Source organism: Nuphar pumila, chromosome 15, assembly GCF_984573655.1.
Source record: "Nuphar pumila chromosome 15, dmNupPumi1.hap1.1, whole genome shotgun sequence".
NCBI classification, from domain to species: Eukaryota; Viridiplantae; Streptophyta; class Magnoliopsida; order Nymphaeales; family Nymphaeaceae; genus Nuphar; species Nuphar pumila.
In genome coordinates, this window is record NC_143263.1 from 58,626,301 (window position 1) to 58,640,144 (window position 13,844).

At 35.8% G+C, this 13,844-nt stretch overlaps 1 pseudogene; it reads right to left on the reverse strand.

Moving 5' to 3' along the window:
• LOC149815428 (solanesyl-diphosphate synthase 1, mitochondrial-like) overlaps positions 1-13,623 on the reverse strand; it is a 92,497-nt pseudogene extending 78,874 nt beyond the window's left edge.
• Between the last annotated feature and the right edge of the window lie 221 nt (positions 13,624-13,844).

A 13,844-nucleotide genomic window follows, 5' to 3' on the forward strand; every position in this document is an offset into this window, starting at 1 on the left:
TCAACCCTCATGTTGATCATATTTTTCTACAAATCGATTTCGAATCATTGCATTTCAAAGATCAACCCTTGTGTTGATCTCATTTTCCAAAATTTGATTTCATTACATTCAAACATCAACCCTTGTGTTGATCTCATCTTCCAAAGTTTGATTTCATTACATCAACCCGTGTGTTGATCTCATTTTCCAAAATTTGATTTCATTACATTCAAACATCAACCCTTGGGTTGATCATATTTTCTCAAAATTGATTTCAAATCATATGCATTTCAAAAATCAACCCTTGTGTTGATCATATTTTCTAAAAATTTGGTTTTCGAACCATTGCATTTCAAAGATCAACCCTTGCATTGATCATATTTTCTAAAAAAATTGATTTTGAATCATTGCATTCATATATCAACCCTCGTGTTGATCATATTTTCTACAAATTTGGTTTTCAAATCATTGCTTCAAAAAAAAAATTAACCCTCATGATGATCTCTCATGAATGATCCCCTTTCAAAGATTAGCTCTCACGGTTAATCTTTCTTTCCAAAAAAATGGTTTTCTCATCTTCTTCTCTCATTTTAAAGATCCCACATGCAGGCAGGATTAAACTATTTTTCTCAAACTTTTATCAACCTTTTGTTTATCCATCTTTATCAGTTTTATCAATTTTTATTCATTTTATTATTATTTATCCATTTTATTAATTCTTCTTGATTCTTATTTTCAAAGATTACCCTTTCACGTTAAGGGATAAACCTGATGCCTCTTTCCCATGAGGTATTTCTTTTTTCCTTCTTCATCTTTACCCTTTCAGGTTAAGGGATAAACCTGATGCCTCTTTCCCATGAGGTATTTCTTTTTCCTTCTTTGCCCCCCCCCCCCTTTCAGGTTAAGGGATAAACCTGAAACCTCATCCTACGAGGTCCTTCTTTCTTCAGGATAAGGGATAGTCTTGAATGTCTTTTTCTTTTTAAAGCTAAATCCTTTTCTTCATTCAATTTTATCAGTTTTATTTCTTAATTAAGTTTCAATTCTTCCAATTCTTTATTAAAGATTTTTCACCAACTTTTTGCCTAAATTTTATTCTTTTCCCATTCAGGATAAGGGATAATTTTGAAACCCCTTATAGGAGCAACAATGGTACCTGTGAGAATTATTTTACAAAGATTCTTTTCCATAAAATTTCCTTGATTCTTCTCTTTTGTCAAATCTTCCATCAATTTCTATCTCTTCTCATCAATTCTTTTTTTTTTCCCAGTCGAGATAAGGGGGCAATCAGATCACATGCAAATAAATTTAGTCCTCTAAATGGTCATTCTCAATCCCAGGTCCGGTCCTCGCACTGACAAATTTTCAAAACTCAATCTTTTGATTAAAAACTTTCTGTCAAAAACCTGAGTTTCCACTCGGGCTTCTCCCTCTATATCTTTCGTTCGAAGTTCCCCATGAATTAACACGGCAACATCGGTACAGGAAACTCTAAAGCCAACAGGGGCATCAATCAAGGCAACTAGGGCAGCAACTTGAGAGAGCATAAAAGCCAGATTGGGAAATATTGTGAAAACCATGATAGACCTCTTCAATACAGTCCTCAGCAAAAAGCAAGAAGCAAGAAGAACCAGAGCGCAAGGATTGGAGCAAGGGTCGAGATTTCACTCCTTTGGATGAACCGCTCGAAAAAGTCCTCGAATACATGTTGTCTAGCAGATTACTCAGGCTCCCAAAAGCCGCCAGCCCTTCCACAGTCATGGGAAAGTATATAGACCAGTTCTGCGGATACCATCGAGTAACAGGGCATGACACCGAACATTGCTTTGACTTCAAGAATATCGTTCAGGATTGCCCTGATAAAAATCTCTTTGTCCAAAATAAAGAAGAAAGGCATCCAGATCTCCTAAACATGCAAGCTCAGTCTAGTTGCCAGGCAAGGATCATCACTCAATGGAAGTCAAGCAAGCCGAAGAAAGCAAAGCATGAGGGTTGGGGTTATGATCGTCAGCTTACCCCTCTAGGTCAGCCGATCGAAGAAGTTCTCCTATATCTGCTCGAGAAAGAAATGATCAAACTTCCAAAGCAGGATGATCCCTCTATCACCAAAGGGAAATGGAAGAATCGTTTTTGCAAGTTTCATCGAGAGAGGGGACATGACACGGAGTGCTGCTTTGTCCTCAAAAACATTGTGCAGGACTACATTGATAAAGAGCTTCTGGTACCAGAGGAAGGAGAAGAGCAGCCTGTAGTTTCAACCGAACCATTTCCATACTACTCAGAAAGTTGAAAATACCAAGAGTTTTTCGCTTTCATCCCTTTCTGTCAGTCGCTTTGTAGGGGCAAGTCAGCCCAGTCTTTGTGACTTCTTTCAGTTAAAATACTTGTAAATATTCAGTTCTGTTATCAAACTTTTGCTCATCAATGAAGTGTCGATTTTCTTTATATCTTTGATATTCAATACTTTCTTCTTTTTGCTATATTGGGACATTAAATTTCTTTTTCAAAATGCGGGACAATCCTGACATCATTCATGAGAGAAATGATATTACCTATGAGGGTCTTTCAAAAATCATGAAAATTTTAGTTCAAATATTTTATTACAACCCTTTTCAAAGATCAACCCTTGTGTTGATCATATTTTTTCTACAAATTGATTTCAAATCATTGCATTTCAAAGATCAACCCTTGTGTTGATCATATTTTCTGAAAATTGATTTTGAATTATTACACTTCAAAGATCAACCCTTGTGTTGATCATATTTTCCAAAAATTGACTTCGAATCATTACATTCAAAGATCAACCCTTGTGTTGATCATATTTTCTAAAAATTAGTTTTGAACCATTACATTCAAAGATCAACCCTTGTGTTGATCTCATTTTCCAAAATTTGATTTTCATTACATTCAAAGATCAACCCTCATGTTGATCATATTTTTCTACAAATCGATTTCGAATCATTGCATTTCAAAGATCAACCCTTGTGTTGATCTCATTTTCCAAAATTTGATTTCATTACATTCAAACATCAACCCTTGTGTTGATCTCATCTTCCAAAGTTTGATTTCATTACATCAACCCGTGTGTTGATCTCATTTTCCAAAATTTGATTTCATTACATTCAAACATCAACCCTTGGGTTGATCATATTTTCTCAAAATTGATTTCAAATCATATGCATTTCAAAAATCAACCCTTGTGTTGATCATATTTTCTAAAAATTTGGTTTTCGAACCATTGCATTTCAAAGATCAACCCTTGCATTGATCATATTTTCTAAAAAAATTGATTTTGAATCATTGCATTCATATATCAACCCTCGTGTTGATCATATTTTCTACAAATTTGGTTTTCAAATCATTGCTTCAAAAAAAAAATTAACCCTCATGATGATCTCTCATGAATGATCCCCTTTCAAAGATTAGCTCTCACGGTTAATCTTTCTTTCCAAAAAAATGGTTTTCTCATCTTCTTCTCTCATTTTAAAGATCCCACATGCAGGCAGGATTAAACTATTTTTCTCAAACTTTTATCAACCTTTTGTTTATCCATCTTTATCAGTTTTATCAATTTTTATTCATTTTATTATTATTTATCCATTTTATTAATTCTTCTTGATTCTTATTTTCAAAGATTACCCTTTCACGTTAAGGGATAAACCTGATGCCTCTTTCCCATGAGGTATTTCTTTTTTCCTTCTTCATCTTTACCCTTTCAGGTTAAGGGATAAACCTGATGCCTCTTTCCCATGAGGTATTTCTTTTTCCTTCTTTGCCCCCCCCCCCCTTTCAGGTTAAGGGATAAACCTGAAACCTCATCCTACGAGGTCCTTCTTTCTTCAGGATAAGGGATAGTCTTGAATGTCTTTTTCTTTTTAAAGCTAAATCCTTTTCTTCATTCAATTTTATCAGTTTTATTTCTTAATTAAGTTTCAATTCTTCCAATTCTTTATTAAAGATTTTTCACCAACTTTTTGCCTAAATTTTATTCTTTTCCCATTCAGGATAAGGGATAATTTTGAAACCCCTTATAGGAGCAACAATGGTACCTGTGAGAATTATTTTACAAAGATTCTTTTCCATAAAATTTCCTTGATTCTTCTCTTTTGTCAAATCTTCCATCAATTTCTATCTCTTCTCATCAATTCTTTTTTTTTTCCCAGTCGAGATAAGGGGGCAATCAGATCACATGCAAATAAATTTAGTCCTCTAAATGGTCATTCTCAATCCCAGGTCCGGTCCTCGCACTGACAAATTTTCAAAACTCAATCTTTTGATTAAAAACTTTCTGTCAAAAACCTGAGTTTCCACTCGGGCTTCTCCCTCTATATCTTTCGTTCGAAGTTCCCCATGAATTAACACGGCAACATCGGTACAGGAAACTCTAAAGCCAACAGGGGCATCAATCAAGGCAACTAGGGCAGCAACTTGAGAGAGCATAAAAGCCAGATTGGGAAATATTGTGAAAACCATGATAGACCTCTTCAATACAGTCCTCAGCAAAAAGCAAGAAGCAAGAAGAACCAGAGCGCAAGGATTGGAGCAAGGGTCGAGATTTCACTCCTTTGGATGAACCGCTCGAAAAAGTCCTCGAATACATGTTGTCTAGCAGATTACTCAGGCTCCCAAAAGCCGCCAGCCCTTCCACAGTCATGGGAAAGTATATAGACCAGTTCTGCGGATACCATCGAGTAACAGGGCATGACACCGAACATTGCTTTGACTTCAAGAATATCGTTCAGGATTGCCCTGATAAAAATCTCTTTGTCCAAAATAAAGAAGAAAGGCATCCAGATCTCCTAAACATGCAAGCTCAGTCTAGTTGCCAGGCAAGGATCATCACTCAATGGAAGTCAAGCAAGCCGAAGAAAGCAAAGCATGAGGGTTGGGGTTATGATCGTCAGCTTACCCCTCTAGGTCAGCCGATCGAAGAAGTTCTCCTATATCTGCTCGAGAAAGAAATGATCAAACTTCCAAAGCAGGATGATCCCTCTATCACCAAAGGGAAATGGAAGAATTGTTTTTGCAAGTTTCATCGAGAGAGGGGATATGACACGGAGCGCTGCTTTGTCCTCAAAAACATTGTGCAGGACTACATTGATAAAGAGCTTCTGGTACCAGAGGAAGGAGAAGAGCAGCCTGTAGTTTCAACCGAACCATTTCCATACTACTCAGAAAGTTGAAAATACCAAGAGTTTTTCGCTTTCATCCCTTTCTGTCAGTCGCTTTGTAGGGGAAAGTCAGCCCAGTCTTTGTGACTTCTTTCAGTTAAAATACTTGTAAATATTCAGTTCTGTTATCAAACTTTTGCTCATCAATGAAGTGTCGATTTTCTTTATATCTTTGATATTCAATACTTTCTTCTTTTTGCTATTTTGGGGCATTAAATTTCTTTTTCAAAATGCGGGACAATCCTGACATCATTCATGAGAGAAATGATATTACCTATGAGGGTCTTTCAAAAATCATGAAAATTTTAGTTCAAATATTTTATTACAACCCTTTTCAAAGATCAACCCTTGTGTTGATCATATTTTTTCTACAAATTGATTTCAAATCATTGCATTTCAAAGATCAACCCTTGTGTTGATCATATTTTCTGAAAATTGATTTTGAATTATTACACTTCAAAGATCAACCCTTGTGTTGATCATATTTTCCAAAAATTGACTTCGAATCATTACATTCAAAGATCAACCCTTGTGTTGATCATATTTTCTAAAAATTAGTTTCGAACCATTACATTCAAAGCTCAACCCTCATGTTGATCATATTTTTCTACAAATCGATTTCGAATCATTGCATTTCAAAGATCAACCCTTGTGTTGATCTCATTTTCCAAAATTTGATTTCATTACATTCAAACATCAACCCTTGTGTTGATCTCATCTTCCAAAGTTTGATTTCATTACATCAACCCGTGTGTTGATCTCATTTTCCAAAATTTGATTTCATTACATTCAAACATCAACCCTTGGGTTGATCATATTTTCTAAAAATTGATTTCAAATCATATGCATTTCAAAAATCAACCCTTGTGTTGATCATATTTTCTAAAAATTTGGTTTTCGAACCATTGCATTTCAAAGATCAACCCTTGCATTGATCATATTTTCTAAAAAAATTGATTTTGAATCATTGCATTCATATATCAACCCTCGTGTTGATCATATTTTCTACAAATTTGGTTTTCAAATCATTGCTTCAAAAAAAAAATTAACCCTCATGATGATCTCTCATGAATGGTCCCCTTTCAAAGATTAGCTCTCACGGTTAATCTTTCTTTCCAAAAAAATGGTTTTCTCATCTTCTTCTCTCATTTTAAAGATCCCACATGCAGGCAGGATCAAACTATTTTTCTCAAACTTTTATCAACCTTTTGTTTATCCATCTTTATCAGTTTTATCAATTTTTATTCATTTTATTATTATTTATCCATTTTATTAATTCTTCTTGATTCTTATTTTCAAAGATTACACTTTCAGGTTAAGGGATAAACCTGATGCCTCTTTCCCATGAGGTATTTCTTTTTTCCTTCTTCATCTTTACCCTTTCAGGTTAAGGGATAAACCTGATGCCTCTTTCCCATGAGGTATTTCTTTTTCCTTCTTTGCCCCCCCCCCACCTTCAGGTTAAGGGATAAAACTGAAACCTCATCCTACGAGGTCCTTCTTTCTTCAGGATAAGGGATAGTCCTGAATGTCTTTTTCTTTTTAAAGCTAAATCATTTTCTTCATTCAATTTTATCAGTTTTATTTCTTAATTAAGTTTCAATTCTTCCAATTCTTTATTAAAGCTTTTTCACCAACTTTTTGCCTAAATTTTATTTCTTTCCCATTCAGGATATGGGATAATCCTGAAACCCCTTATAGGAGCAACAATGCTACCTGTGAGAATTATTTTACAAAGATTCTTTTCCATAAAATTTCCTTGATTCTTCTCTTTTGTCAAATCTTCCATCAATTTCTATCTCTTCTCATCAATTCTTTTTTTTTCCCAGTCGAGATAAGGGGGCAATCAGATCACATGCAAATAAATTTAGTCCTCTAAATGGTCATTCTCAATCCCAGGTCCGGTCCTCGCACTGACAAATTTTCAAAACTCAATTTTTTGATTAAAAACTTTTTGTCAAAAACCTGAGTTTCCACTCGGGCTTCTCCCTCTATATCTTTCGTTCGAAGTTCCCCATGAATGAACACGGCAACATCGGTACAGGAAACTCTAAAGCCAACAGGGGCATCAATCAAGGCAACTAGGGCAGCAACTTGAGAGAGCATAAAAGCCAGATTGGGAAATATTGTGAAAACCATGATAGACCTCTTCAATACAGTCCTCAGCAAAAAAGCAAGAAGCAAGAAGAACCAGAGCGCAAGGATTGGAGCAAGGGTCGAGATTTCACTCCTTTGGATGAACCGCTCGAAAAAGTCCTCGAATACATGTTGTCTAGCGGATTACTTAGGCTCCCAAAAGCCGCCAGCCCTTCCACAGTCATGGGAAAATATATAGACCAGTTCTGCGGACACCATCGAGTAACAGGGCATGACACCGAACATTGCTTTGACTTCAAGAATATCGTTCAGGATTGCCCTGATAAAAATCTCTTTGTCCAAAATAAAGAAGAAAGGCATCCAAATCTCCTAAACATGCAAGCTCAGTCTAGTTGCCAGGCAAGGATCATCACTCAGTGGAAGTCAAGCAAGCCGAAGAAAGCAAAGCATGAGGGTTGGGGTTATGATCGTCAGCTTACCCCTCTTGGTCAGCCGATCTTAGAAGTTCTCCTATATCTGCTCGAGAAAGAAATGATCAAACTTCCAAAGCAGGATGATCCCTCTATCACCAAAGGGAAATGGAAGAATCGTTTTTGCAAGTTTCATCGAGAGAGGGGACATGACACGGAGTGCTGCTTTGTCCTCAAAAACATTGTGCAGGACTACATTGATAAAGAGCTTCTGGTACCAGAGGAAGGAGAAGAGCAGCCTGTAGTTTCAACCGAACCATTTCCATACTACTCAGAAAGTTGAAAATACCAAGAGTTTTTCGCTTTCATCCCTTTCTGTCAGTCGCTTTGTAGGGGCAAGTCAGCCCAGTCTTTGTGACTTCTTTCAGTTAAAATACTTGTAAATATTCAGTTCTGTTATCAAACTTTTGCTCATCAATGAAGTGTCGATTTTCTTTATATCTTTGATATTCAATACTTTCTTCTTTTTGCTATATTGGGACATTAAATTTCTTTTTCAAAATGCGGGACAATCCTGACATCATTCATGAGAGAAATGATATTACCTATGAGGGTCTTTCAAAAATCATGAAAATTTTAGTTCAAATATTTTATTACAACCCTTTTCAAAGATCAACCCTTGTGTTGATCATATTTTTTCTACAAATTGATTTCAAATCATTGCATTTCAAAGATCAACCCTTGTGTTGATCATATTTTCTGAAAATTGATTTTGAATTATTACACTTCAAAGATCAACCCTTGTGTTGATCATATTTTCCAAAAATTGACTTCGAATCATTACATTCAAAGATCAACCCTTGTGTTGATCATATTTTCTAAAAATTAGTTTTGAACCATTACATTCAAAGATCAACCCTTGTGTTGATCTCATTTTCCAAAATTTGATTTTCATTACATTCAAAGATCAACCCTCATGTTGATCATATTTTTCTACAAATCGATTTCGAATCATTGCATTTCAAAGATCAACCCTTGTGTTGAACTCATTTTCCAAAATTTGATTTCATTACATTCAAACATCAACCCTTGTGTTGATCTCATCTTCCAAAGTTTGATTTCATTACATCAACCCATGTGTTGATCTCATTTTCCAAAATTAGATTTCATTACATTCAAACATCAACCCTTGGGTTGATCATATTTTCTAAAAATTGATTTTAAATCATTTGCATTTCAAAAATCAACCCTTGTGTTGATCATATTTTCTAAAAATTTGGTTTTCGAACCATTGCATTTCAAAGATCAACCCTTGCATTGATCATATTTTCTAAAAAAATTGATTTTGAATCATTGCATTCATATATCAACCCTCGTGTTGATCATATTTTCTACAAATTTGGTTTTCAAATCATTGCTTCAAAAAAAAAATTAACCCTCATGATGATCTCTCATGAATGATCCCCTTTCAAAGATTAGCTCTCACGGTTAATCTTTCTTTCCAAAAAAATGGTTTTCTCATCTTCTTCTCTCATTTTAAAGATCCCACATGCAGACAGGATCAAACTATTTTTCTCAAACTTTTATCAACCTTTTGTTTATCCATCTTTATCAGTTTTATCAATTTTTATTTATTTTATTATTATTTATCCATTTTATTAATTCTTCTTGATTCTTATTTTCAAAGATTACCCTTTCAGGTTAAGGGATAAACCTGATGCCTCTTTCCCATGAGGTATTTCTTTTTTCCTTCTTCATCTTTACCCTTTCAGGTTAAGGGATAAACTTGATGCCTCTTTCCCATGAGGTATTTCTTTTTCCTTCTTTGCCCACCCCCCCCCCCCCTTCAGGTTAAGGGATAAACCTGAAACCTCATCCTACGAGGTCCTTCTTTCTTTAGGATAAGGGATAGTCCTGAATGTCTTTTTCTTTTTAAAGCTAAATCCTTTTCTTCATTCAATTTTATCAGTTTTATTTCTTAATTAAGTTTCAATTCTTCCAATTCTTTATTAAAGCTTTTTCACCAACTTTTTGCCTAAATTTTATTCCTTTCCCATTCAGGATAAGGGATAATCCTGAAACCCCTTATAGGAGCAACAATGCTACCTGTGAGAATTATTTTACAAAGATTCTTTTCCATAAAATTTCCTTGATTCTTCTCTTTTGTCAAATCTTCCATCAATTTCTATCTCTTCTCTTCAATTCTTTTTTTTTTCCCAGTCGAGATAAGGGGGCAATCAGATCACATGCAAATAAATTTAGTCCTCTAAATGGTCATTCTCAATCCCAGGTCCGGTCCTCGCACTGGCAAATTTTCAAAACTCAATCTTTTGATTAAAAACTTTTTGTCAAAAACCTGAGTTTCCACTCGGGCTTCTCCCTCTATATCTTTCGTTCGAAGTTCTGAGTTCCGACCAGGACTTCCTTCTGAATCCAATCCTCGCATTGGAAATCCATCATTTCTTTAGAAATCCGAGTTCCAACTCGGGTTTTTCTTCTATTATTTTCGTTCGAAGTTCTGAGTTTCGACCAGGACATCCTTCTGAATCCAATCCTCGCATTGGAAATCCATCATTTCTTAAGAAATCCGAGTTCCAGCTCGAGTTTTTCTTTTATTATTTTCGTTTGAAGTTCCGACCAGGACTTCCTTCTGAATCAAATCCTCACATTGGAAATCCATCATTTCTTTAGAAATCCGAGTTCCAGCTCGGGTTTTTCTTTTATTATTTTTCGTTTGAAGTTCTGAGTTCCGACCAGGACTTATTTTTGAATCCAATCCTCGCATTGGAAATCCATCATTTCTTTAGAAATCTGAGTTCCAGTTCGGGTTTTTCTTTTAATTTTTTTGTTCGAAGTTCTGAGTTCCGACCAGGACTTCCTTCTGAATCCAATCCTTGGATTGGAAATCAATTATTTCTTTAGAAAACCGAGTTCCAGCTCAGGTTTTTCATCTATTAATTTTGTTTGAAGTTCTGACTTCCGACCAGGACTTCCTTTTGAATCCAATCCTTGCATTGGACATCATTCATTTCTTTAGATATCCGAGTTTCAGCTCGGGTTTTTCTTCTATTATTATTCGTTCGAAGTTCTGAGTTTCGACCAGGACTTCCTTTTGAATCCAATCCTCGCATTGGAAATCAATCATTTCTTTAGAAAACCGAGTTTCAGCTCGGGTTTTTCATCTATTAATTTCGTTTGAAGTTCCGAGTCTCGACTCGGACTTCCTTCTGAATCCAATCCTCGCTTTGGAAAACAATTGTTTCTTTAGAAATTTAAGTTTTCAAAACTCGGGTTTCTCTTTATCTTTTATTTTTTGAAGATTCGAGTCCCAACTCGGACTCTCTTCTTTTTCAAAAAAATCCTAACTGCCAGGCGGAACATTCTTCCAAAATCCAGCCTTCCGGCTAATCCATTTCAAAATTCAAAAATCCAGGTTTATTCTCTTTAAAAATCCTTCTGTGTCCCCTTCAGGTTAAGGGATAAACCTGATGCCTCCTGCTAACGAGGTATTTCTTTCCTTCCTTCCCAGTTCAGGATAAGGAGATAAATCCTGAAAACAGACCACACGCAGTCGGGATTTGACAATCCATTGAATTCAGAATCTCTCATCAAATTTTACTTTTCTAGCTCATCTTCACAACCCATTCCTCGCACTGGTTATTTCTCAAAATTTTCAATCATATGTTGAGCTCATTTAGAAAATCCGGTCCTCACATCGGTAACCTTCTAAATTCAGTGTTCTGATCAAATTCTTTCCTACAAAATTCAAGTTCTGACTTAAATCTAATGTATTTCTAAAAGATCTAGCATCTCGCTGGTCATGTATTTCCAAAAGATCCAACTTTCGTTGGTCATGTAAAGATCCAGCTTTTTCTGGTCATGTATGCTCCAGCTTTTGCTGGTCATGTATTTTCAAACGTTCCAGCATTTTGCTGGTCAGGTATTTCAAATGTTCTAGCTTTCACTGGTCATGTATTTCAAACATTCCAGCTTCTGCTGATCATGTATTTCAAAGGTTACAGCTTTTGCTGGTCATGTATTTCCAAAATCAAACAATTGCAACTCAAGGTCTCGTCAAAATCTATATTGAGTGATTATTTTACAAAGAATTCGTGAAAACTTTGCCAATTTGCTAAAAGCATTTGTTGATTCTAAATATTCTTACTGCACAAAAAGAATTTTCTCAGATTACCTCCAGTATTTCCTTCCAAAAAGGTGAAACTTTTTGCAAAAAAAGAGGTAAAATTCAAATCTTTTCCTATTGATCAACCAAAAGGATATAAGAAATGTCCTCGATATGATCAATGAAAGAAATCTTCAATGATGTTGAAAAGCCAGAAGCGAATTGATATTGATCTTAGCTATGGCGCATGTTTAAAAATGACTTTCTGGCAATCAGGCAGTGGAGATATCTTGAGCTATAAAAAGAATCCACTCAACCCATATCTTCTCATTCGTTTAAAGTTGCAATCAAATATCCGCAAAAGGGATCTCTCAACTGTCGCCAAGATGAAGAAGAATATGTGAGCAGACCTACGGGGCCAAAGAAGATTTGGATCATCTTCAAGATGAAGGAGTTGGTGAAGGATCCTTCCAAGAAAAGTTCAGATCACCGTCGAGATGAAGGCGAGTGCAATGAACCTACCGACAAACCCTAAAAGATATTTGATTTCTGCTATCATCTAAAGACCTTTTGAGCCAATGTCATCATATATAATCTCTGAGAGAAAGAAGGATCGGAGCATCTCCAAGATGAAAGAGTTTGTGACGTACCCTTCCCTGAAAAAGAGAAAAAAGTCAGGACATCCAAATGAAGGATGATGTGAAAAACCGAGAAAGCCCAATGACTCAAAAAGAGTGCAAAAAGATCATCGTAGGGAAAACACCCAGATATCAAACTGCCAAAGTTGCCAAAAGTCATCTTTTCTCATACAAAATTCTTTTATCAATATCTCTTTATTTCCTGCTTTTATGAAATTAAGAATGTTTCTTCTACTTCTCATATCAGGGAAATGAATAACTTCCTTGAAGAAAATCATCAGTGCTAAAATTTTGAATTTGACTCTTAGAACTGAGGAGTTAACCTCATTGGAGGAAATACTCTAGGTAAAAGAGGGAATACCTTTGCACATACGTGCACGTTTAGAAGCGTTTGAATCTACTATGATTTTATCTTATTGATAAAATTTTCTAGCTATTCTGAGAATAAAATAAACATTCAATATCCATTTTGATGCAACCTAGCGTTGTTTATATTTCCCAAAAAGAGTTGCCTCTGAAGAAAGTATCTCTTCCTGTCTGTGAACATCCCAAATTTTTCAAAGTTTTGTAAAAATGACCCTTTTGCCCCTAAGTCCGTTTTCTGAGAAAATCAAGTCATTTCTTCAGATTCTCTGAATTAAAATTCATATTGATATATTCAAAATCAACTCCGGATCTGAATCCAGCACTTTAAATCCATATTTCCTCAAAATCCGGATCAAAACCCATTTCTGAAGAAATTTTCTCAAAATAGTTTTTAAATTCTCAGAAAAGTTCCTTTTATAAATATTTTTGCAAAAATACAAAAAATTAGTTTTAATCTTTGTTTTCTCGCAAATCTTAGGACTTTTACTTAAATACAAAAAAATTGGAAAAATAACACCCAAAAACCAAAAATTGGGAAAATTTCCAGAAAAACGAAGGAGTTTAAGACTTTTAAAAATCGATATTTTGCTAAAAGCCTCAGGAGCCCCCTCTTTGTAAATTTTTGAAATAACAAGGGGCCCCTTCTGCAAAATAGTTTTTTTTTTTTTTAGGGTTTTCTTTTTACCCTTCGTAAGGAAGGAGATGGGAGAAGAGCGCAGCCGCCTCTCCCAAAACCCTCTCCATCGCCCAAGCCCTTCATCGCCAGCCTCCACGAGCTCCTTCCATCCTCTCCTCCATCGCCCACCGATGGATTTCCTTCCGTCGATCCCCAACGGCATGGCCCCTTCCCGAATCGTCCTCCCCCTCTTTAAGAGGGGCACGATGGGGAAGCATTCGTTCACCGCTTCTTCACCTCCCCATTCACCATCCTTCTCTCTCACGATCCGTTCTCACCCCTCCATTTGGCATTTTTCTCCTTGCTTCTTTTTGAATTTTTCGATCGATTGAAGAGAACCCACAAGAGGCTACCTATGACTTCGAGATCTCGGCAGGAGCAAGC